This window comes from Macrotis lagotis, chromosome 3, assembly GCF_037893015.1.
Source record: "Macrotis lagotis isolate mMagLag1 chromosome 3, bilby.v1.9.chrom.fasta, whole genome shotgun sequence".
NCBI classification, from domain to species: Eukaryota; Metazoa; Chordata; class Mammalia; order Peramelemorphia; family Peramelidae; genus Macrotis; species Macrotis lagotis.
Window position 1 is genome coordinate 68,590,163 of NC_133660.1, and position 22,265 is coordinate 68,612,427.

General features: G+C 36.3%; 1 protein-coding gene across 23 annotated transcripts in view; it reads left to right on the top strand.

Annotated features, from left to right (window-relative positions):
* SORBS2 (sorbin and SH3 domain containing 2) overlaps positions 1–22,265 on the top strand; it is a 303,227-nt gene that overhangs the window by 39,833 nt on the left and 241,129 nt on the right. For 20 of the 23 annotated variants that reach the window (XM_074228829.1, XM_074228812.1, XM_074228814.1 and 17 more), the window contains exon 2: positions 2,985–3,127. The exons of 2 other annotated variants lie outside the window; for them this stretch is intronic. The gene's annotated coding sequence lies outside the window, so the exon portion shown is untranslated. Of the gene's footprint in view, positions 1–2,984; positions 3,128–22,265 lie in introns of those variants that run through there. One more of the 23 variants, XM_074228824.1, reaches the window with a different exon arrangement.

The following is a 22,265-nucleotide window of genomic DNA, read 5'->3' on the forward strand; positions in this document are numbered from 1 at the left end:
AAAAAACTCCCTCCCTCTCATGTGTTACATCTCGGCAAAGCTGACATTTTACCTCTTTTAAGGCACAATGCTTTAGATTTTTTTTTCAAGGCAATGGGGTTAAGTGGCCTGCCCAAGGTCACACGGCTAGGTAATTATTAAGTGTCTGAGGCTGGATTTGAACTCAGGTACTCCTGACTCCAAGGCCACTATCCACTGCGCCACCTAGCCGCCCCTGGCACAATGCTTTAAAGACCCATTTACCTCCTACTGCAAAATCAACTTCATTTAAAACAATTTTGTTTCCAGCCCCTGCAAGGCTCTGATTTAAAAGTTATTCCAATAGTCAGGCTCTTTTGAAAATAGTTGAGTTGTAAATGAGCTCAATGAAAGTACAGCAAAAGGTTGAGATGGGGTCTGGGGTAAAATGGTGTTATTGTCAGGGTACTTTCTGAGCATATTTTCAGGTCATCTTATTTCATTGAGTTGTAGAATTGATATAAAGCAGAGGAGAGAAGGAAGGGAGGGAGGGAGGAGAGGAAGGAAAGAAAAAGAGAGAGGAAAGGAACAGAGGAAGGAATGGGGAAAAAAGGGGGAAAGAGGAAAGGAAGGAAGGAAGACCAGAAGGACTTAGAAACTATCTAATAGGTGAGGTATCTCAATAGCACAGAAGTTAAACAATTTATTCGGGATCACACAGCTAATAAGTAGCTGAAGCTAGATTTGAACTCAGGTTTTCCTGGCTCTAGGACTACCTACACGATACTAAGAACTGACTGTTGTGGTTTATCATGCAAGTCAGTCCTTTCCTCAGGAATAAGAGGAAAACCTAACAATATAGATTGAAAGAAAGAAAGTTAAACTTTCTGACTCAGAATTTTCCAAAAGTATAAGTGGACTGCCTCAGGACATCACAAAGACTGGATCATTAGTGAGGATATCTGTCTGAATGTATCAGCTGTCCAGGACAGCATGGCCTGGAAGAGAGGTCTCTTTTAACTCTGTCATTCTGGTTACTGATTTGGTATTCAAGTAGTTAATGGTTATTTGGTTAGTTAACGCTCCCATAGGTTCCCTAAGGAGGTGACAAAGGAATGTTCTTGGAAGACTGTAATTGTTGTTGCTGTTGTTAATGAATATAATATTTACAAAACCATTCAATTACACAGGGAAAAACCTTAATTTTTTTTAAACTTTTAATGATTCAGGTCCTGTCTTTTCCAATCTTACTAACAGAACTGGAGTCTTAAATGTGACAGAGTAGAAACAGTCAACCATCTGTGCCATATGTTAAATCAACCAGTTTTTTTCAACCTAATCAACAAAAAACTGATTCATGCTGCATCAAAATCCCTGATTTTTTAAATGTTTATTGAACTTTTAAAAATAAAAGCAATGGAGTTTTGATTTAAAATATGTTTTTAAATTATTGGTATTACCTTGAAATGAGGATCTTAACATCTTATTGTGCTGTATTTGAGCAGAATTTTTTAGGGGGAAGGGGGCAATTTCTTTTGAGCAATTTCCTTAAGGTCACACAGCTAGTAAGTGTTGCTGAATTTGAACTTGTCCCTTGAATAAAATATATATTTAAAAGGTTCTGTAACTATATTTAAAAGATTCTGTAAATATATTTGTAGAGAATTAATGGAAATTTCTATCACCACTTTCCTACCCTTACTCCCAGAAGCCCCTCTCTTCACTAGCCAATAATTGTAATTATCAGCCAGGTTGAGTTGCCATTGGTTTCAGTTCTCAGTCCCAGAGTCATTCTTAATTGATGAATAGGAATATCTAACAATTAGCCCTCCAGAAAAAGAACTTTGAAAAACTAATGTTCAGTTTAACCATCCTTTGATGGTTATTTTATGGTTACTTTGCCATTTGTTTCATGGAATAATGAGTTTTAAAGATTTTCAGCATATAGACAGAAAAGCTGTTTGTTTAAAATAGTGTTATCTTGTGTTTCCTTAATGAAAACTAACTGATTTCCTTTCTTAATCATGTTGGGCATTTCATAAAGCAATGTGGGGAAAGTAGGTTTAGAAGTTTTGTAGAATCTTCTGCTTCCCCATGATGAGTGGACAGATTTATAGAGGATGCAGTTTGAATAGGCTTGTCTCTTGAAAGGAAAAGCTACAGAAGTTTATGGGGCAATGACTGTTTTCAATTCTTCACCTTTGCTGCCTGTGTCAGTCACTTCCCAAGTCTTGGTTTTCATTCCCTAAGATAGTTATTGGAGGAAAAACTCGAACTTTTGTCTGTCATTGTCAGTGATTTAGTCAAAATTGCCTGCTCATTAGCCTGGGCAATCAGAAGTTGTCACTGGAGGGTCCTCAGTCCCTCAACACAGATAAGAAATGTCAACAGCTTAAGCCCACTGGCCTTCCAAAATAGCATAGTTAGTAAAACTGGAAATTTAGCTGTGTACTGGAAATAAACTGATGTCTTCAGTCTTCTGGGAGACTGGACTGTCAACTCATTCCAATTGAAATATTCAAACAAAAAGAAATATATAAATAAGCAAATGCTTAAAGAGCAGACATTTTTTCTAGGTACCCTCAATGCATCAGATGAAGAACATCCTTAGGTGCCATAAAACCAGGTAAATAACTCTAAAGCCCAAAGGAGAGCCATAACCACAAATCATTTCTTAAGGGTTCCAAGAAAACATTTTTATTTTCAATATTGCTGGCAGTTTTCCTCAATTTTTAGATTGAAAATCTGCACAATGAACCAAGTCATTGTGGGTTTCCTGAATTTTCTCACTCTTTCCTTTAGCCCTGCAAGGGTGGTAGTTCAGTATTGAATTTTCACACTGGTTACAGACATTTCAGGTGGCTGCTACCACTGCTATAGCCTCTGCCGTTGCTGCTGCTGCTGCTGCTGCTGCTGCTACTGCTGCTGCTCAAAATAACTCAGATGCTCTTGGAACAGAAACCCCAGCCAACAGCTAAGATTCCTTCACAATCTCCCTCACTCTTCTCTCCCTCTCTTTCCTTCAGACTCTTGGAGTGAACTAAACCTTAAACCATTGGAGTTCAAGACCTTCTGAAAAGGGCTAAATAAACAATTTCTCCATATGAGAAGGCATTGGCTCCTACTTCCTCTGCATTAGAGCAACTATCAAAAAAAACTCAGCTGCCTGGTAGGTGACATTTTGGTTATTTGTTCTGCTTGTAATACATTCATAACTGACATTCTTGAAAAGCTGGTAAAAGCAAAACAAAACTTTAGGCTACCAATGGTGGGAGTTTTTTTTTTAGTTAAATATTCCATTCTAGCATTTGCAGAAAGTCTATGTATATTTCTACTGATCAGCTGCATCCTCACTTGAGACACCGTCTCCTTATTATTAACCTGCAATACTAGCCTGCCTAGGTCTGGGAGTAATGGTGGGAAAATCCCAGTTTAGAAATGGAATTTGAGACCAGGAACCGGACTTTTCAGACATGTCATTTTGTTGTTTAGACTGCTTATTTTTAACCTTCAAAACAAGTTTTCAACCACCTGAGTCAAAGAGGTCTTTTTATAATTATTCCCAGGTGACAATGAAAGCATTATATTAGAATCTATTTCTCTTTTGTTTGACTGTTTTGTTTATTCTCTCTTTCTCTTCTGTCTCCTTTGTCATAATATAAGATCAGGGCTTCTATCACTTTTTAAACTGGATTCACCTGATCTGCACATCTTTCCCAAGGTGTATTTGTCTACAAATTCCTCTAATATAATCATGATTTTTCAGATGTCACTCTTAACTTCTTTCTCTCCCCACACACCTTTACTATATATTGTGTTCTGGCATTTTGGAAAGTTGTTTGATCTCCATACTTGAGCTTCAAATACAATATTTTCTTTGTGGATGCTGCCTTGAATCTTTCTAGTTAACACTAGCTTAGGCGATTGTGATTTATTTGATAGCATTTCCTTTATTTGAATCAATTTTTGGTTCTCTGTTTTATTTATTTTTAATTATTGGTAACAAAATCAAACAGCTCAAAACAAAAGGTAGGGGGAATAATTTCTTTGCAGGGATTCATAACTTTACAGATCTTTAGCATAGTCAACTGCTACATCTTACTGTAGATTTCTTGAAATGGAGCAAATGAGTATATAGAAAGCTTCTCTCTTGCATCAGTAACTTTGGACTGCTGGGCTGCCCTAATTGCTGTGTTCTCTGTACTCTATGCTTTGTACTCAGTGCCTACCACAGAGCTGACTATTCTAACTTGGGCATTGAAACTTTTGGAATTGAAGGTTTGTTTCAAAAGATTTTGTGGGTATCATAGACCACATGTCAAAAGAAAATATATACTTTAATGGATAGTGTTATTTTATGAATCTTTTGGTGAAACTTTTTGGTCTGTAGAGGGATTTCCTGAGGTTACATTTTCAGGATGTAATAGAGAACAGAAGGAAGAATGATGTTTCCAGGATGTTTGTCCTTTTAAGATTTTCTTTATCTTAAAGTACACTTGTTTAGATATACTTTACCAAGATGCACTCTCATTCCACCTTCAGAAACCTAAACTTTATGTTTTCTGTAAGACTCAAGCCAGCCTCTGGTTATATGTTTTTGTAGCTGGAAGACTATTTGTGAATAGAGTGGCTTGCTGCTTTGTAGGTGACTATGGTTACTCTCAAATCCTTGACTGACTACTATCCATCAATTGACCTCTGCACCTTAGTACTAGATCAGTCACCTTTCTGATCAGGAAATGACTACAAGTTTTCAAAGGAGGCAGAGCTAAATGAAATTTTTGTGAACTAAGATTCGATACAGCAGATTAAATCTGAATGGATTTTGATTTGGGATAATTGGAGTTATCAATGAGAAGGACAAATGATGATCAGTATTTTTAATTTTTCCCACCCTAACCACTCTTTTTCCCCCATGCAAGATACAATGTAAGGGAAATTGTAATACATATGTTTCTGGAACATTTACAAACTTACAAAGTATCCTTCCATCGATTATTTTAACAATGTTCTTGGAGGGCTGTCTGAAAGCCAGAGATTTTAATCTTTTCATCTCCAGCATAGCTAGAGCTCCTCCTTCATGACTTCCTCTTAATTGTTGACCCCTTCTTCGAAACAGCTCAACTTCACTCTCTCCTTCCCTCTGCCTTCTCAACAGCCCCAACAACCACTTTTCTGGAGGGTATAAATCCCCCAAACTCCCAATTCTAATTCTGGTACCTGGATCAAATTCATTCTGCCTATGTTCTTAGAAGAGATACGTTAATAGCCTATGACCCCACACTATCCTTGGAATTCTCCAGACCAAAGTGCTTCTCCGTGGATACCTGTCCCATTTAGAGGTTGTTCTTACAATTAGAATATAAATTCCTTGAGGGCAGGGACCATCTTTGCTTCTGTGTTTGTGTTCCTAGTACTTAGGATAATGCTTGACAAATAGTAAATGCTTAGGAAATGATTTTTCATTCATTCATTTATTTTAGTCTAAGAACTGGACAGCATCTGTTTGGTCATAGTGAGTGGATTTGAATTGCAAAAGACTTTGGTTGTATCCCAAAGTCAAATGAAATCAGGACAAATGGCCTCTGAATGTGGCCGACAGCCAGCCCATCCCCATAGAAGTTATTTTTCTTCTGCTGTTCCTCTTCACTCTGTCATTTTAGTTTGAGACATTGGATTGTTTGAATGCAAAACTCAAAGGGAAACATGGCCAAGGTCATTGGGTTTCACACAGGTTCCACATGAAAGCAGTATTTTGCTCAGCCTTGCTCGAAACTTGGCTTCTGTTTGCCAAAGTTTCATGAATGTCAGTGAGCCTGGATTTGAAACACAATCCTAAACTAGGTGACTTTTGGCTAGTTAAAGACTTATTGTGCAAGAGCAGATTTATACAACAGGTAAATGCCTTGTTTTTAATGCTTTCTCCTCTCATTTGGTGCATCTGTGCTTCAAAAGTATAAAATCTCTTAGTCCTTAGATGTTCTTTTTTCTTTTTCTTAGCCAGGCTGAAGCCTAGCATTATTATTTATAGTTGAGCTCTGGGTAAAACCCAGCCAATAAGTGCTCACATTTGAAAGGCTGACACAATCTGAGCCATAGTGGTGTGAACATGTTCAGTGGAAGGAAGGAAGTCCCAAGGGAGCAATGGAATGTCTTTCTTTGCTTAAATATACCTCTGTGCTCATAAGGAACAAACAGTAACATTTTGTCCAGGTCTCTCCCCTTGACAGTATGCCTTTTGTTCATTCTCCAAAGTTGGTGTCAAATATATGGGTGGAAAAATAATAAACTTCCAGATTTTTTCCCCTGTGCTTAACTGATATACTCCTAGGGAACATTGTAAGCATTGAATGGTTCTATACTGTTACTTATAATCTAATGTATTCAGAAAATAAAAGAGTACTCACTGTGGTTAGTATTCCTTCAGTAAACTTTGGTGATCTGTAGCCAATGCCTATATCAACATTCAAACTGGGAAGGGAGGAGCTGTAAGTTTTGTTTAACAAATTCTCTACATTTTGAAGCAAAAAAAAAAAAATCACCATCTGAGAATTCCCTTCCCAATCCCCACTTACAACACCCCCAATCATGTAAATGGCTCTTGATTAAGCACTGAGCTACTTTTTTTCCCTGCTTCTTTCCCTCATGAGAAATGCAAATGACTACAACAAGATAATTAGGATCACAGTAATAGTCAATAATCCCCACAGACAAATTGGCCAAAAGGGAGGTCTAAAATAGCCAAGGTTGAACCTAAATAATTCCCAGTGAGGCAGTCATTGTTGTTTTTCTTTACAAAATATTAGCATGTCAGGAATTGAAAATCAAATTCATACCTCAACAGTGGGAAGAAGTGGTAGAGTGGGGGTGGTTTGGGAAGGCAGAAGAGAAAGATCTATGTTGTGAAAGAATTAAGGTGGAAAGAAAATCTATAAACCCTAATTTTGTTCTCACCAAAGGCTAAGCTACAAGATATGAAGTTAAATTAAATGCAAGGGTCTTTCCTATGTATGTCAATAATACAATCAGATCCTTGACACTATTGCTAAATGAAATAAAGTTATATGTTTCTTAATAAAATATAACTCTATTCAAGAATCAAGCTATTAAATAAGTGATACATAAGATTCTTTGGGGAATCCAAAAAAATAAAAATGTATTGTATGAGAGAAAATGTATAGAGTCAATTATTCAATTAATTTTTCTCTGCTAACTTCTTATCAGACTGTCTTGACGTTAGTATCTCAAATAATCACTATTCTTTAAATTAAGAAAAGTTGCTCAAGAAGAATAAAATCAGATAAAGTACTTCAAAGATGTTATTTTAAAATTCTTAAAATTTTGAAATAACTATAACCCAATGACTTTTAATTGTTCCACATCAGGAATAGGTTCCATGAGAATCATATTTTCTCTGGGGTCAGAGAACTTTTGTTAACTCACATTTATATAGTGCCTACTATGTACAAAGTATGTTGCTAAAATCTTATCTTTACAACAACCCTGAAAGTTAAGTGCTGTTATTATTCCTACTTTACAGTTGAGGAAATTGAGGCAAGTAAGTTCAGTGACTTGGGTCAATTTCTTTTTCTATAAAATGAGAGGAATTGTACTGGAGGGTCTCCAAGATCCCTTCCAGTCCTAAATGTATTTCTTGAAATAGATAGCAATATTAGGAGTGCAAAAAGGTTTGGTTGCTAAATATTAGGATTGGAGAACCAAAATGTGGGCACATGTCTCTGTGGCAAAAAATGTGTTTTGTCCCAAAGTGACATAAAGAGTCCATGGAACCATTTTAACTTGCTCTTTGTTTCTCACCTGAAAATTGGAAATCTAATGCTATTTCTAATTCAGGTTAATAATTTGAGAATAACTATGCTTTTGTTGTAGTTCAATCATTTTCAGTCTTGTCTAGTTCTTTGTGTCCCCATCTGAGGTCTTCTTGACAAAGATAGTAGAATGTTTTGTCATTTCTTCAGTTTCTCATTTTATAGATGAGGAAACTGAAACAAGCATAGTTAAGTGACTTGCCCAGGGTCACACAGATCAGAGAGTAAGTATCCAAGACTAAAATTAATGTCAGGAAGATTTGGTACTTTATCCACTGAACCACCTAGCTGAGATTAATTATAGATATATATGGAGGTTACAGCTCTCCTCCAAAGAAACTGGTGTTTGTTTAATCCTATAGCAAAGTGCTAAACCTTTCATCAAAATCTAAATTAGTGAATCTTATTCAGAGACATTTAGACTATGCCCACAAAGTTTCACTAATTTAGTCAAAATGTCTCTGAATGAGAGGTAGTATATTCATCTTTGTACTACATCAGAATCTTTGTTTAGACATTCAATGTCTTAGTCACCTAATGAGTTTGGTTTTTATTTGTTCAAAACTAGGTAGAATAAACCCCATTGGTAGCCAAGGGAAGAATTCTTCCCCCTTCCACAGAGCACATCAGTTCTTTCTACCACCTTGCTACTATTCCTGTCCCTTGGGGAAGGAGGGGCAATGACAGTCCCTAATGACTCTCTAAATCACTTTTATGCCCATGAGGAAGTGTTGGAACCAATCAATAACACATGTAGGCTGACTGCTAAAGTCAGTAGCTGGCAAGGCTAGAGAAGGATGCTCTTTTCTCTCTGCTTGGAGAGATTGCATTCCCTGGCCTGATGGTTAGAACCAATTTCCTTTGTCCTAAGATGGAAGCAGCATATAATTAGAATGCCTCTTTTTTTTTTAAGATAAGGAAACTGAAGGAGGTCTGGCAGGGTTAAGTAATTTGCCAAAAAGCCACATAGTAAAGTGATTGATTCAGAATTCAAATCCAGGTTCTCACTCCAAATACTGTGTGTGTGTGTGTGTGTGTGTGTGTGTGTGTGTGTGTGTGTGTGTGTGTCTGTGTCTGTGTCTGTGTCTGTGTCTGTGTCTGTGTGTCTGTGTGTTGCCTCCTTTGTGTAGGGTCAGCCTCCTTTCTCTTCAGAGAAAATAACTTGTATCTACCCCTTCTCCAAAGGACCACTCACTGTGGCTCCTTTTCCCTCCCTCCCAATATAGAAATAGCAGGGTGTGATTTAGTCAACAGGGTCTCAAGACAGTTGTCTGAGAGGTGTTGATGAGATTCATACACATTAGAAGTTATGGCCCTTAGCCCACTGAGTTATGAAAATATTTGCATATGCATTTCAGCTGAACATAGGTTTAGTAAATGGCGAATAATTTACATCAGAGGACAAATAAAATGAAACTGAGAGGTGCCTAGAAGGTAGAACAATAATTCTTTTGAAAATCCTTGAATGTGACCTTTCAAGATCCTATTTTCTCATTTTCAGTAATGTTTCTCTTTGTTGGAGAATTTCTATAGTGGGAAAATATGCTATAAATTAGTCTGTGAAAGGTTGACTTGTTTTCTTTGTGTGAAATTCTTAGTGTTATGTCTAAGTAATAAACTGGCCTACCCATCTTCCAGAGTTTCTTGCCTCCCCTGCTTCAAAAAGAAATAAATTTGTATGTGATCAAAGCTCAATTATTAATAAAATTGTGAGATTTTTATTGGTTGTATTGCTGAAAGATTTCAAGCCTGGAACATAATCTCTTTTTATTTCTTTTTTTTTTTCTTTTTTTTTAAGGTTTTTACAAGGCAATGGGGTTAAGTGGCTTGCCCAAGGCCACACAGCTAGGTAACTATTAAGTGTCTGAGGCCGGATTTGAACCCAGGTACTCCTGACTCCAGGGCCAGTGCTCTATCCGCTGCGCCACCTAGCCACCCCATAGAACATAATCTCTAAAAAAGTAAAATACTAGATTGGAAATGAAAATATTTTGTTTTATTATGAAACAGGCTGACCTTAAGTTAACTCACATTTAAAAGGTAGAAACTGGGCCAGATGGATTTTGAAATCCCCTTGATGCCTGTCATAGTAGCTGCCACTTGTAAATCTGGTCAGGGGTAGGGCAAGTTTAGCTATCATTCTTGGGACTGGAGGCTGAGAAAAAAAATAGCAGGGCAAACTTAGCAACTAAATATGTATTTACCAAGAACCTATTTTGTGCAATCTGCCATATTCCTTCAGAGCTTCTATTTTCCTGAAAACTGTTTTGTTTTCCCTGTTCCTCCCCAGTCCTGTAAATGACCTGGATTGTTTAACACCTCAACAAACCAAGCCCCTGCTAACCAAAAGAACAAGTCAGCCTGCCCTTGTGGCTCTGTCTCTCCCTCACCACCCTCACCCCACCCCAACTCCTCCTAATAAACATGTCATATAGTTGATGTCCTAGAATTGGAGACTATTTGGACAATTGGTACTCTGATATGACCAAGGTGACTTTGGACATGGTCACTTCCTTTTTCTGGGCTACATTTTTCTCACCTACAAAATTAGATATTTAGACAAAAGCATATTCCACCTCTTAATTTTAGGAACTGTCAGGTAATTTTGAACTGAATGAGTCTCTTGCCTCTGTGGTTGATAGGAGAGGAGATCTTTTTTAACAAAAATAAAACTTACAAAATAAGGAAGAGATAAATAGCTCCACTATTTTAAGTTCAGTCTTAATCTATAATTGATATCCTGGATCAGTTTTTTGACAGTGCCATTGACATTGACTATAGAATTATGATACTTTGTTTTCATGATTTTGGGGCATCAAGGATCATAAGCAGTATTGAAATAATACTGCTATTAGTCTATGTTCCATTGGGTTCCAAATTCATAAATGATAAACAATCTATCAATCTAAATTTATGAAAATTTTCAATCTGGTTTTTGCATTTAAAAAACAATTAAATATTTGAATCGATTTGGGATGAGTGCTCAAGCTTTTTGAGTATGTTCATTTGTGAAAACAAATTGACATAGACTGGATTTATCTTCATGTGCTTTAAAAGGATCAAGCATATTAAGCCAGAATGGTACTTTTTTTTGCCTTTCATAATATATTTTATTTCTCTTCCTTCCCTCTCATAGCCCACTTATCTTCTAAAATAAATTCTGATTGAAACATGAAATGATAGAAAAATATTGCATATCATTAATATCAACAGGTAGTCTTGCATAGAATCTTAAGATTTACAAAAAAAGGGGAAAGAAGGCCCTTCATATATTTCTGCTGTGTGCTTGGCTTCATGTCTGTTCAAGATTCTGAGGGATTTCTCCAACAGAACATAAGACTTTTTGTAGATTGTTTTTTGCTTCCTTCCTACAAAGATTTATTTTCTTAGGGTAAACAACTATTATAGCATTTCAAAGCTCATGCTATATAGCTATTCTCTACTTTACTCTTTAGTTCAAGATGACCTGATTCACACTTTTGTGGCTTCTGAATGGTGGATACTACTTATATATGGTCAAAAATGCCTTTAGTTGAAAAACCATGAGCTGCTCCTTTGTGTTTTGCTCTTCACAGTTTATCTAATACATAGCCTGAACAGTCAGTGCAAATAGAGCTCTGTTCTACTCCATTCGCTCCCTGTGTCACTAAAAGAGAAAACCCAGAAGATTTTAGCTTAAAGGACTCTTAAATAAAGTATTCTTTGTATATATATATATATATATATATATATATATATATATATATATATATTACTATGTTCCCTTGAAAAAATGTAAAATTATTCTGAAAAATTTCAATAAAAAGCAAATAAATAAAATGAATTGCCTTTTAATTCCCTCATGAAAATAATAGGAATAATATGAAGCTTCAATAATTATGATGCAATCAAATTCCAATGAAACTAAAGATGAAGAAGAAAAAGGTTTTCAGATTATGGGACATGATTTCTTTTATCTATCCAAGGAATTTCATTAGACAAACATATAATTTTTTCTTTCAACCAATCTTAAAAATTAAATAGCTTTTATAAAACATTATGTAGAAGTTCAATTCCAAAAACACCATATAATCAAACTCTTTATAAGATTTGAAGTATATTGGGTCATATCCTCCATTCCAAAAAAAGAAATAACTAGTAGAAGCTAGGAATCCAAACACAACTCACACTTACCTTCCAGGCTTGATTTATATCTTGGCCCTGAAAGGCCCTTCCCCTATTCAAATCTCAAACTTGCACTGTCCCTCTAGGTCCAGGTGAAGTTCTCCTCCCCTCCTCTTCCTTTGTTTGGATCTTGTTGATGGTGCCCTTCTCTAAATAAAACCAGAAAAATGTACAAAATAGTTCATTACTGTTCATTTGTATAATATTTTATTTGAAGTCTACTTGTTCTGTGTCCCCAAATATATTTTAAGCTTTTTTGGGAGAAGGGATCTTATCTTATGAACCTTTTATACCCCCTCTATAGTGCTAAGCCATGAAAAAGATATTCAGTAAATACTGTGCACTTAGTGAGAGTCTGTTATGGAGTTATGATTTAACTTTTTTTATAAGGCAATGGGGTTAAGTGACTTGACCAAGGTCACACAACTAGGCATTTATTAAGTGTCTGTGGTAGGATTTGAACTCAGGTCCTCCTGAGTCCGGGATTGGTACTCTATTCACTGCCCTACCTAGCCGTCCCTTGTTATGGAGTTATAGATGTTAACCTACATCGCTTTCTTGATGCCATCTTTCATCATTAGTGAAGACAAATGAACTCCAAGTGCTTTTAAATTCACATCAGCACTGTCAAATAAGTAATCCATCCACCATATAAATCAATCCTCTTGAAATAAAGGGAGCTTTGTCATGAATGAATGAGAAACAACTGTTTACCTAAGGTCAAACTTATACAATGATGTTTATAGATTCTGAGAGTTATCAGAATAATGTCCTTCCAAAGGAGGAGCAATTCTTTTTACTTGTGGTAAGAAATATTTTTTACAGATCATTACAGAGGTGGTATAAATTATTCACTTTTACTATAAAGTGGTAGAAACAAAGGAGACCAAACTCCCTCTTAGAACTTAAAGTGACTCACTCAGGGTCACAAATTGTGGGAAATTCAAGGCTTGAAATCAGGTCCATATTCCTAGTTAAGCTATTTTCAATACAACTCAATAAATAGTTACTAAAGACTTGATATGTATAGAGCAAGAGTTCTTAACCTGAGGAGTCTAAAAATAGATTTCAGAGCATCCTTTAACTTGGAAAGGAAATAAATTACATTTTATTCCACAATAATTGGCTTCTTTTGTAATACTGTAGGCTTTATTTTATGTTTTGGGGGAGGGGGAAGGAGGGGGACACAAAAAAGTTGTCAGTCTATCAATAAACATTTATTAAGTGACTATGCTAAAGCATCAGGGATAAAAAAAAAAAATATAGCTCCTACCCTCTCTAGGACCTCCCAGTCTAATGAAGGAGAAAGTGCAAAAAAATGGTTACAAAGAAACTATATATGGGATAAAAGGGAAATAATCAACAAAGGAAAGGCATTAGCATTCAGGGGGGATGAGGAATATTTTATCTGGGACTTGAAGGCAGGAGGTAGTGATGAGGAGGGAGAGCATTCCAGGCATGGAGAAAAGCTAGTGACAATAGGAACCACAAAGAAACCAGGGTCACTGGGTTAGTAACTTCTGCTGTATGAGTAGAAAGGTGAGGTGGCCCCAGATCCTCATGTAACTTATAATCTAGGAGAAGAGTATTACCCAGAGGTAACTACAATGCAAAATGAATTCCTAAAGATGAATAAGTGACTGAGTTATAAAACCAGGTGGTCTGTTTCTTTTGGTCCTTTGCCTCCCAGGATGGAATGCTGTGTTTGCTGAAAAGGAAGTAGTTTGGTTTGGCAAGAGTGTGGCATGCCTTGGAGGTCTAAAATGTCCAAATAGCCTGAAAAGATAGGTTGGAACCAAACTGTGAAGAGTTTTAAGTATCAATAGGATGCTGTTAAAGCATCTTGAACCTGAGGAATGACATGGTCAGAACTGTATTTTAGAGGTAGCTAGGCGGTGCAGTGGATAGAGCACTGGCCCTACAGTCAGGAGGTCCTGAGTTCAAATCCAGCCTCAGACACTTAATAATTGCCTAGCTGTATGACCTTAGGCAAGTCACTTATCCCCATTGCCTAAAATAATTTATTTAAAAGAACTGTCTTTTAAGACTGTCAGTTTGGCAGCTGTATGGGGCTCATCGGATAAAGCACTAGTCTTGAATCAGGAGGACTAAGTTCAAGTGTGACTTCAGACACTTACTAGTTGTATGACCCTAAGCAAGTCATTAACAATGCCTTTAAAAAAGACATTTATGTAGAGGATGGCTTGATGAAGGAATGCTGGAATGAGAGGAATCACTTAGGAGCCTACAACACTAGTAGCTCAGAGGAGAGGTGATAGAAAAAGGGATGTATAGAAGACAAATAGCTTTGGATTTCAAAAGATAAAAACAGTGCTTGAAGGACTATGGTAGTCAATTAAGCTAAGTTTTTAAAATGGGGTCAATGAGTTTATTTTTTTAATATGTTGGTAACATTATTTCAATATAACTGGTTTCCTTTGAAAATCTATGTATTTTATGTGATTAAATTCTTATCCTGAAAAGGGTCCATAATTTTATCAGACAATCAAAGGAATCCATGTCCCTCTTCCAAAAGGTTAAGAACGCCTGCCCTAGAAGATAGCAGAACTTGGTACACTGAATTACCGTAAGCATGGGACAAAGATCTCAATTCTACCCTTGGACACTTTGTACCACCCATTTCCTGCTTTAGAAATGGAGGTTGATAGTATTTTAAAACTTCTGTCTCATTGCTATTATGTCTCAGGACTTTCAATATGAGGAGAAAAATCCTGAAAGGCTTAATTGTCTTTGAAGAGCCACACATTTCGAAATCTATCATAAAATTGATAATGAAAGTGTTTTCTAAAAATAAAAAGTTTAAAGTCAAGTAAACTCAGCTCCTCAGACAGTGATTTCAAATTTAATTCTTCTTAACCTATCAATACCAAAATGTTTTTCTGTGCAAAGATTATAATGTGCATCTCTATTGTCACTTGGAATCAAATTGAACTAATCCTGATTTCCTTCCTTCCTTAACTAATGATTGTCACTTTCAAATTAAGTAATAGAGCTGAGCAATGATGCTCAAGTCATTAAGGAGAAAAAATATTTTTGAAATATTGTGTATGTGTGTGTTTGATGAAACAGTTGAGAGGTCATTGATTCACTGAAGCATCACTAAATTAAGTTGAATGGAATTTCATTCATTTGTTATGATCCCAAAGATGAAATATTCAGTATCACACTTCAACATTTCTTTCATTAGGCAGCTTTATTTCTTGTGTATCTTGTGCATCTTAAGAACCTGTAATGAAACGGCCCCTCAGTTTGGAATTTAGTGAGATTATCTAAGAGGTCAGACACCAAGGGTAGGAAGCATGAGAGACACTACGGGGTGATACTCAGATAACCTCTGCCTCTTGTCAGCAGAGGAGGCTTCAGGAAGAAGGGGTATGGAGGTTATTTCTCTTTAAGAAGATAAATTAAGTACTTTTGTGAACAATCATTTGTTAAGAGCAAGTGAGCTGATGGGGCAACTTCTGTCTCCTAGGCAGTCTATAATTACGGGGAACATGCAATCTGACCCATTAATAGGATCACTGACTTCCTATTAATTGTAGGGATATCACAGGACTTTTTTGTGAGAAGTCTTTTGAAGGGATAGGGTTTCTTAAATGGTCAATGTGGGCCAAATATGGTTTTGGAGAAACACTGTTTTGTGAGCCTTGGGCAAAGAATTTAAAAATAAACATCCAGGAAACTTAACAGGAGCACATTGTAAGAACATTTCACTGTATAAAGGCATTACTGAGTCTCAGCCATGCATCTGAGTGCTTGGACATATTTTCAGTTATTTACTTTGGGGTACTTAGGGAATGAATGTAAGAAAATGAAAAAAAAATTCTCTCCCACACTTTGAAATACATTTCAAAGGAATCTATAATTTCATCATAAAAAAGATAAATTTGCTTTACTAACCTATACAAATATTTTGGAACCTTGCATTGGTGGCAAGTAGCATGCTAGTTCTAGCCAAGCCTTTTTATTATTTAATTATGAGAATAATTTGAAATAATGTGCCCCATTTTTTGATGGAGTACTGCTTCTTCCCTGAGTATTCATTCTTGATCTTGTTGGAGGATCAGAAAGTGAAGAGAAGAGAAAATATGAATCTAGAAGAGAGGAAGAAGAGTTTAATGGATTTGGAGCCAGAAGACATGAGTTTAAATCCTGATTCTGTGATTTGACCTGTGTAAATTATATATTAAGTCACCTACCTTGCACCTCCCTAGGCAATTTCCAATTTCCAAAAGTTTAGAGAGACTTGAAGATCCTAAATATATGATCCTATATTTATACTTGACTCAGAAGTTAATTTCCATCAATAGTGCCAAGCATAGCAGCTTGACCATATCACACAAATCACCCCAATTCCCTTCTTACCAACACAAGACAGATTCAGAATATCAATCAATTAGGTATTTATCACATGCCTATTAAGTACCATGATATTTTTCTTGCCACTCCCAGACAGATTTTCTTGTATCTAGAAAGTAACCTGGGTCCTTTCTGCCACTCTTAGATTCAGAGGAGCAATAATTCAAGGCTTTTAAAAAAAGCCTGCTATGTGTCAGACCCTGTGCTAGATGCTAGGGAGGAACACAAAACAACAGGAGTCTTTAATTTGGAGGGATCAAAAAGTTCAGGAGCTACTGCTTGCCCAGTGCCTGACATGTTGATCCAGTTGCCAGAGTACCAGATTCTTCAGAGCTGGACATCCCTGAAGACTCTCTTTTTAAATTCAGTAAACACACAGGGTCCTCATTCTCCAGTACTTACTGGCTTACTTCAGAAAGGCAAATCAGATCATAGAATCTTAGATCTGGAGTTGGAAGGAAACTCCTAGACCATTGAGCCCAACCCCCTAATTTTGAAGGTAAGAAAAGGAGATCTGGAGGGGTTGGATGATGTGCCCAAGATGGCACAGGTCCTTACTGAAAGAAGCAAGATTTGAATCTTGGTCCTTCCAATCCTGACTGGCAAATACCAAGCCTAACTATCTCTAAGCAAAGAAGAGGATCCAGCTGTACCACTGGCGAGGCTGCTTCTAGGTCTTTTCATGCCTGAAACCTTGCCAAAGCCATTGGCAGTTGTTTACTGGTGGGTGTAGTCCCAGCTGAGCCAAGTGCAAATCTATTTACGTCCTGTCGCATGCCTGCACTCAAGTCCCTGACTCTTCTACTTTGGAGATGCCCCTGCTATCAGCTGTGCAAAGTCCTAAGCCACTGATAGGATTCTAACACAGCTGCAGAAACAGCTCAGTAAACATAGACCTGATGAGAATTCTTTCCTCTCCTCTGTGGCCTCTGATTCATATCCTTGTGTTTTTAATGTAGAAATTGTAATGTCTTTGGGATTTGAATTTTTAAGTGTTTTAGGCAGTTCAAAATAACATCTTGACAGAACAAAAGAGGAAGAGTATTTATTTTTTAAAAATCACTCATTTTTCTTCCTAAGTATGTTTATAAAGTAATTGGGAGCAGCAACTTAGCCTTCTCTTCCATGGATCAGACTCAATATCAAATGTTGTTGTATTTCAACACAGATACAGTTATGACATTTTTGGTCATAGTGTCACATGAGTCGTCCTCCATAATTCAATAGAATTTTAGCTATCAGAGATTGCATACTGTCTAGAGGGAAGACTTGCAACCAGAAAGACCTACAGTCATTCTTTTCTCACATAAGACATGTGTGATCATAAGCTAGTTACTCCATTTCTCAGAGGACCCCAACCAGCTCCAAAGGATATAAATTGCAGATGAGTTGTCAAATGGTAGAGGGTTTTTCTATACTAGTTTCCATATGTTGATGAAGTAAATGGTTGGAACCCTTCCAAAAAAACCGGGTTGTGCATGTATGAAATTTCCATGTTGAAAATATTTTTGTACTTAATGGTATTTTATTTTTTCCAACTAAAGAAAATTTAAATATTAATTTTTATAAGATTTTGAGTACCAAATTTTTCTCCCTCCCTCCATGCCCTTCCCCTCCCCAAGATGGCAAGCAATCTGATATAAGTTATACATGTAAAATCATGTAAACATGTTTATACATTAACTATGTTGTAAAAAAAGAAATAGAACAAAAGAGAAAAGCCATAAAAAATTAATGCAAAACCCAAAAAGTGAAAATTTAAGCTTCCATCTGCATTCAAACTCCATAGTTCTTTCTCTGTATGTGGATAATATTTTTCATCATGAGTCTGTTGGACTTGTCTTGACTCATTCTATTGCTGAGAAGAGCTAAGTCAGTCATACTTGATCATTGCACAGTATTGTTACTGTGTATAATTCTGCTCACTTCATTCAGCAAAAGTTCAGATAAGTGTTTTCAGATTTTTCTAAAGATGTGCCTGTTCACTGTTTCTTATAGAACAATAATATTCCATTACATTCATATACCACATCTTGTTCAACTATTCCTCAATTTCCAATTCTTTGCCACCACAAAAAGAGCTGCCATAAATAGTTTTGTATTTATTGATCCTTGTTCCTTTTTTGTGATCTCTTTGGGATATAGACTTAGTAGCAGTATTGCTGGATCAAAGGATATGCACAGTATTATAGCCATTATAACATAATTCCAGCTTGCTCTCCATAATAGTTGGATCAGTTCACAACTTCCCCATATATTGACAAAAATGTGGCCTTCATAACTAAGTGAAAGAGAAGCATAGTTACCAGTGAACACTTTATTGAGAACTAATTTGTGTTGAGAATATGCACCTGTTAACCATGGTGGGCCTTATTTTCCTCATTGACAAAATGAAATAATTGGATGAGAACATGTCTAAGTTTCCCTCGAATTATGAAATCTATAATCATATGATCTCCTTTTCCTCTCTCCAAGGAGTATCTGTACAATTAGCTTTCTGTTTAATTCTAACTTCTTTGTCTTCTGGTTTCATTTATAACAAGAAATATTACTATGCATGGTGGCTCATTTCCTTCCAAATAGTGTCTTTCTTGGTTGGTCTTTGGATAAAGTACATGTTAGAGTAGCAATAGAGAAAATGTTCGGAGACAATAAAACATGTGTTTCTTAACACTCTTTACCTTCTTTCTTAATATACATCAAAGAGCTAAGGATTGTTTTGTGTTTTTTTGCTTCACAGATTTTCATGGTAAAAGAATTAAAAACCTAGAGACCACTTTGCCATTACCTTTTCCATCCTAAGCCAGCCTGCTTCTTCAACAATAGTTAGTCTGTTTCTGAGGCCATACCTAAAACCAGAGCTCCTGTCCCATTAGCATAGTCTTTAGAACCCAATTCATGAACATATAAGAGTGAAATATCAGAGCCAAACTTTTGTGGAGGAACCCTTTAAAAATATAGAGGGGGGGGAACAAATCACCTAAGAAGTGAACTCAAACTTCAGATTGCATATATGTTAGCTAAATGTACCTTTCTCCTACCATTTTGAGGGGTTGTCAACCTTTCAAGCTCACTTTCACATCTCGTATCATTGGCCTAGATGTCAATTTCTCACAGAAATAAAAGTTGATATGCTTTTCCTAAGGTGCCAAATACGGCCCATTTGTTTCATGTATAAAATGAGGCTTCAAACTCTGACCAAGAAGGGACTTAGGAATTCCTAAAATAAGTCATATGCCACTTTGAAATCATTTTTAGGAAGGTGCAATCTGGAGGTTAAACAGCATTTCTTAAACCTCTTATTATTCTGAGTTCAGCAACACTTTCTATGTTTGATTTCTCAGCATATGGAAGAAAAGATAAACAATACCCAATAATCCTAATCTTATTTTGATCTGAAATTCAATTTAATTCAAAACTAAAATTAAGCTCACCTGACTACACCCGAAGTTTTACAAACTGTGGAGACATGATTCAGACTTTATGATGACAATGATTTTATCCGTTTGCATGTCTATGTTTGCATGCATTTTATTCACCATCCTATCTTTTTCACAAGCCAAGAGTATGTCAACTCATTAGCTTTGCTGTATTAGCAGTTTTATACTTTTCTTTTTGCAAGAGGGTTAATTGAAAATGAGCCTCAGGGTGAGTTGAGGGTCACTGACTCCAACAATGTTTTTAGCTTTTTACCCTGATAAAGTCTCAGTATACATTTATGATCTTAGTCCACTCAGCCTTATATTTCTTGGGGATTTTTTTTTATATTCTTGAGGACAAAAGTATATATTGGAATACTGGGAGCAGTTGAGATGGAATAGCATAATTTATACTGCTGTAGCTATTTTACAGTATGGAGCTGGCCTTTCTTTCCTGTGTAAGCTTCCATCAGTGGGATCCTATATAAAACTCTTTGGAATTATGTTCCCCTAGTTAAATAAAATAGATAATTCAGTTCATATAGTTCTTCCTCCCTGACAGAAGTTTTGTTTTCTTACTTAAGATGGAATTAAGAGGGATAGCTAGGTTGCACAGTGGATAGAGCACCAGCCCTGAAGTCAGGAGTACCTGAGTTCAAATCTGACCTCAGACACTTAGCTGTGTGGCTTTGGGCAAACCACTTAACCCCATTGCCTTGCAAAAGCCTTAAAAAAAAGATGGAATTAAGAGCAGTGGATAGAGTATTGGGCCTGGAGTTAGAAAGACTCATTATTCTGAATTCAAATCCAGCTTCAAACATTTACTAGTTGTATGACCCTGGGCAAGTCACTTTGCCCTGTTTGCATCAGTTTCTTCACCTATTAAATGAGCTGGAGAATTAAATATCAATCACTCCAGTATTTACTCCAGATAGGGTCACAAAGAATTGGTGAGTTCTAAAAAAAATAACAATGAACACGTCAAGATGGCACTATTGAAATTAAGGGTGCATTGTCCTCAAATTTAATTTGCTGGCATGTAGACTCTTATTTTATCCTAGAAGAAGAGATAGAAATTATGTCCTGATTCATTCTCAGTTCCATGTATGAAATTAAAAAAAAATTAATCTAATTCTACTTTCCATTGAATGCTGGAATTTTACTACTAAAATGGGCAAGTTATCTGGTCAGATCACTTTTTTTTTAAATAAGGGAAACTAGACCCAGGGAGATCATGCAATTTGTCCAAGGTTACATAGCTAGTTGTGGACAAGACTAGGACTGGGGCAGCTAGGTGGCACAGTGGATAAAGCACTGGCCCTGGAGTCAGGAGTACTTGGGTTCAAATCTGGTCTCAGACACTTGATAATTACCTAGCCAGGTGGCCTTGGGCAAGCCACTTAACCCCATTTGCCTTGCAAAAAACCTAAAAAAAATAAAAAATAATAATAAAAAGACTAGGACTTGAACCCAGATCTCTTCTCTTTGAATAGTGTTCTCCCTACTACATCATGCCTCTCTATGATGCAAGGAAAAAACAACATATTTCAGGGTTAACTATTTTAAAGTCATGAATTCAGAATTAAAGCATGTGAATACAGTATAATTCTTGGGGGGAAAACAATAGAAATGAGCTATATGAATACACAATTCATGGGGGAAAATAGTAGAATGATGGTGGATTTTGTAAATGTTCTTGTAGCTTTGCAAACTTATTGCAACCTGGTTTCCTTTTGAAGAATTACTCTGTAAGAGCTGAGATTCTTGACAAGACTATAAACATGTGGAGAATGTTCTGATAATTATAACTTGGCTGCCTAGATATTTTGGAAAAGGAAATGGATCACTTTTTAGCAGGTAGATAAGAAAAAAAGTGTTGCTACAAATTCAGTTCAAGTATTAAATACTTACTGTACACCAAGTACATTTTTAAACACATCCAATGATGAGCCTGGTTTTGTCTACCTTTGAACCTAGTCCCATTTAATCCTGTGAGTTTATTTCAGATCTAAATATGTATGTTTGTATATTTCCATCATTATTTGTAAAGGTATATAACTGCTTACTAATATAGAAGCAAGCCCTTTGTGTTTAAAAATTTTTTTAATTTAAGGCAAAAGGGTTAAGTGACTTGTCCAAGATCACACAGCTAAGTCAATTTTAAGTTTCTGAGGCTGGATTTGAACTCAGATCCTCCTAACTCCAGGGCTGGTGCTCTCTCTACTGCATCACTTAGCTGCCCTGTGTCCAAAAATTTTAATAAATATTGTATTGCTATCTATTTCTCTTATATTCTAGTAAAAAGGAAGAGCAATCTTTTTTTTCCTTCTTGATTAAGGGTACTTAATGTTTGTTGAACTGACCTGAATATTAAAGAGACCAGTGGAAGACCTTCAGCCTTTCTACTATGAAGAATTAATGTATGGCCTAGCATTTGATTGATAACTGAAGCCTGGTTGTCAGAGCTTCTTATTTCTTCTTAGCAAACTAAAATTTTTTAATTTTCTCTCTGATG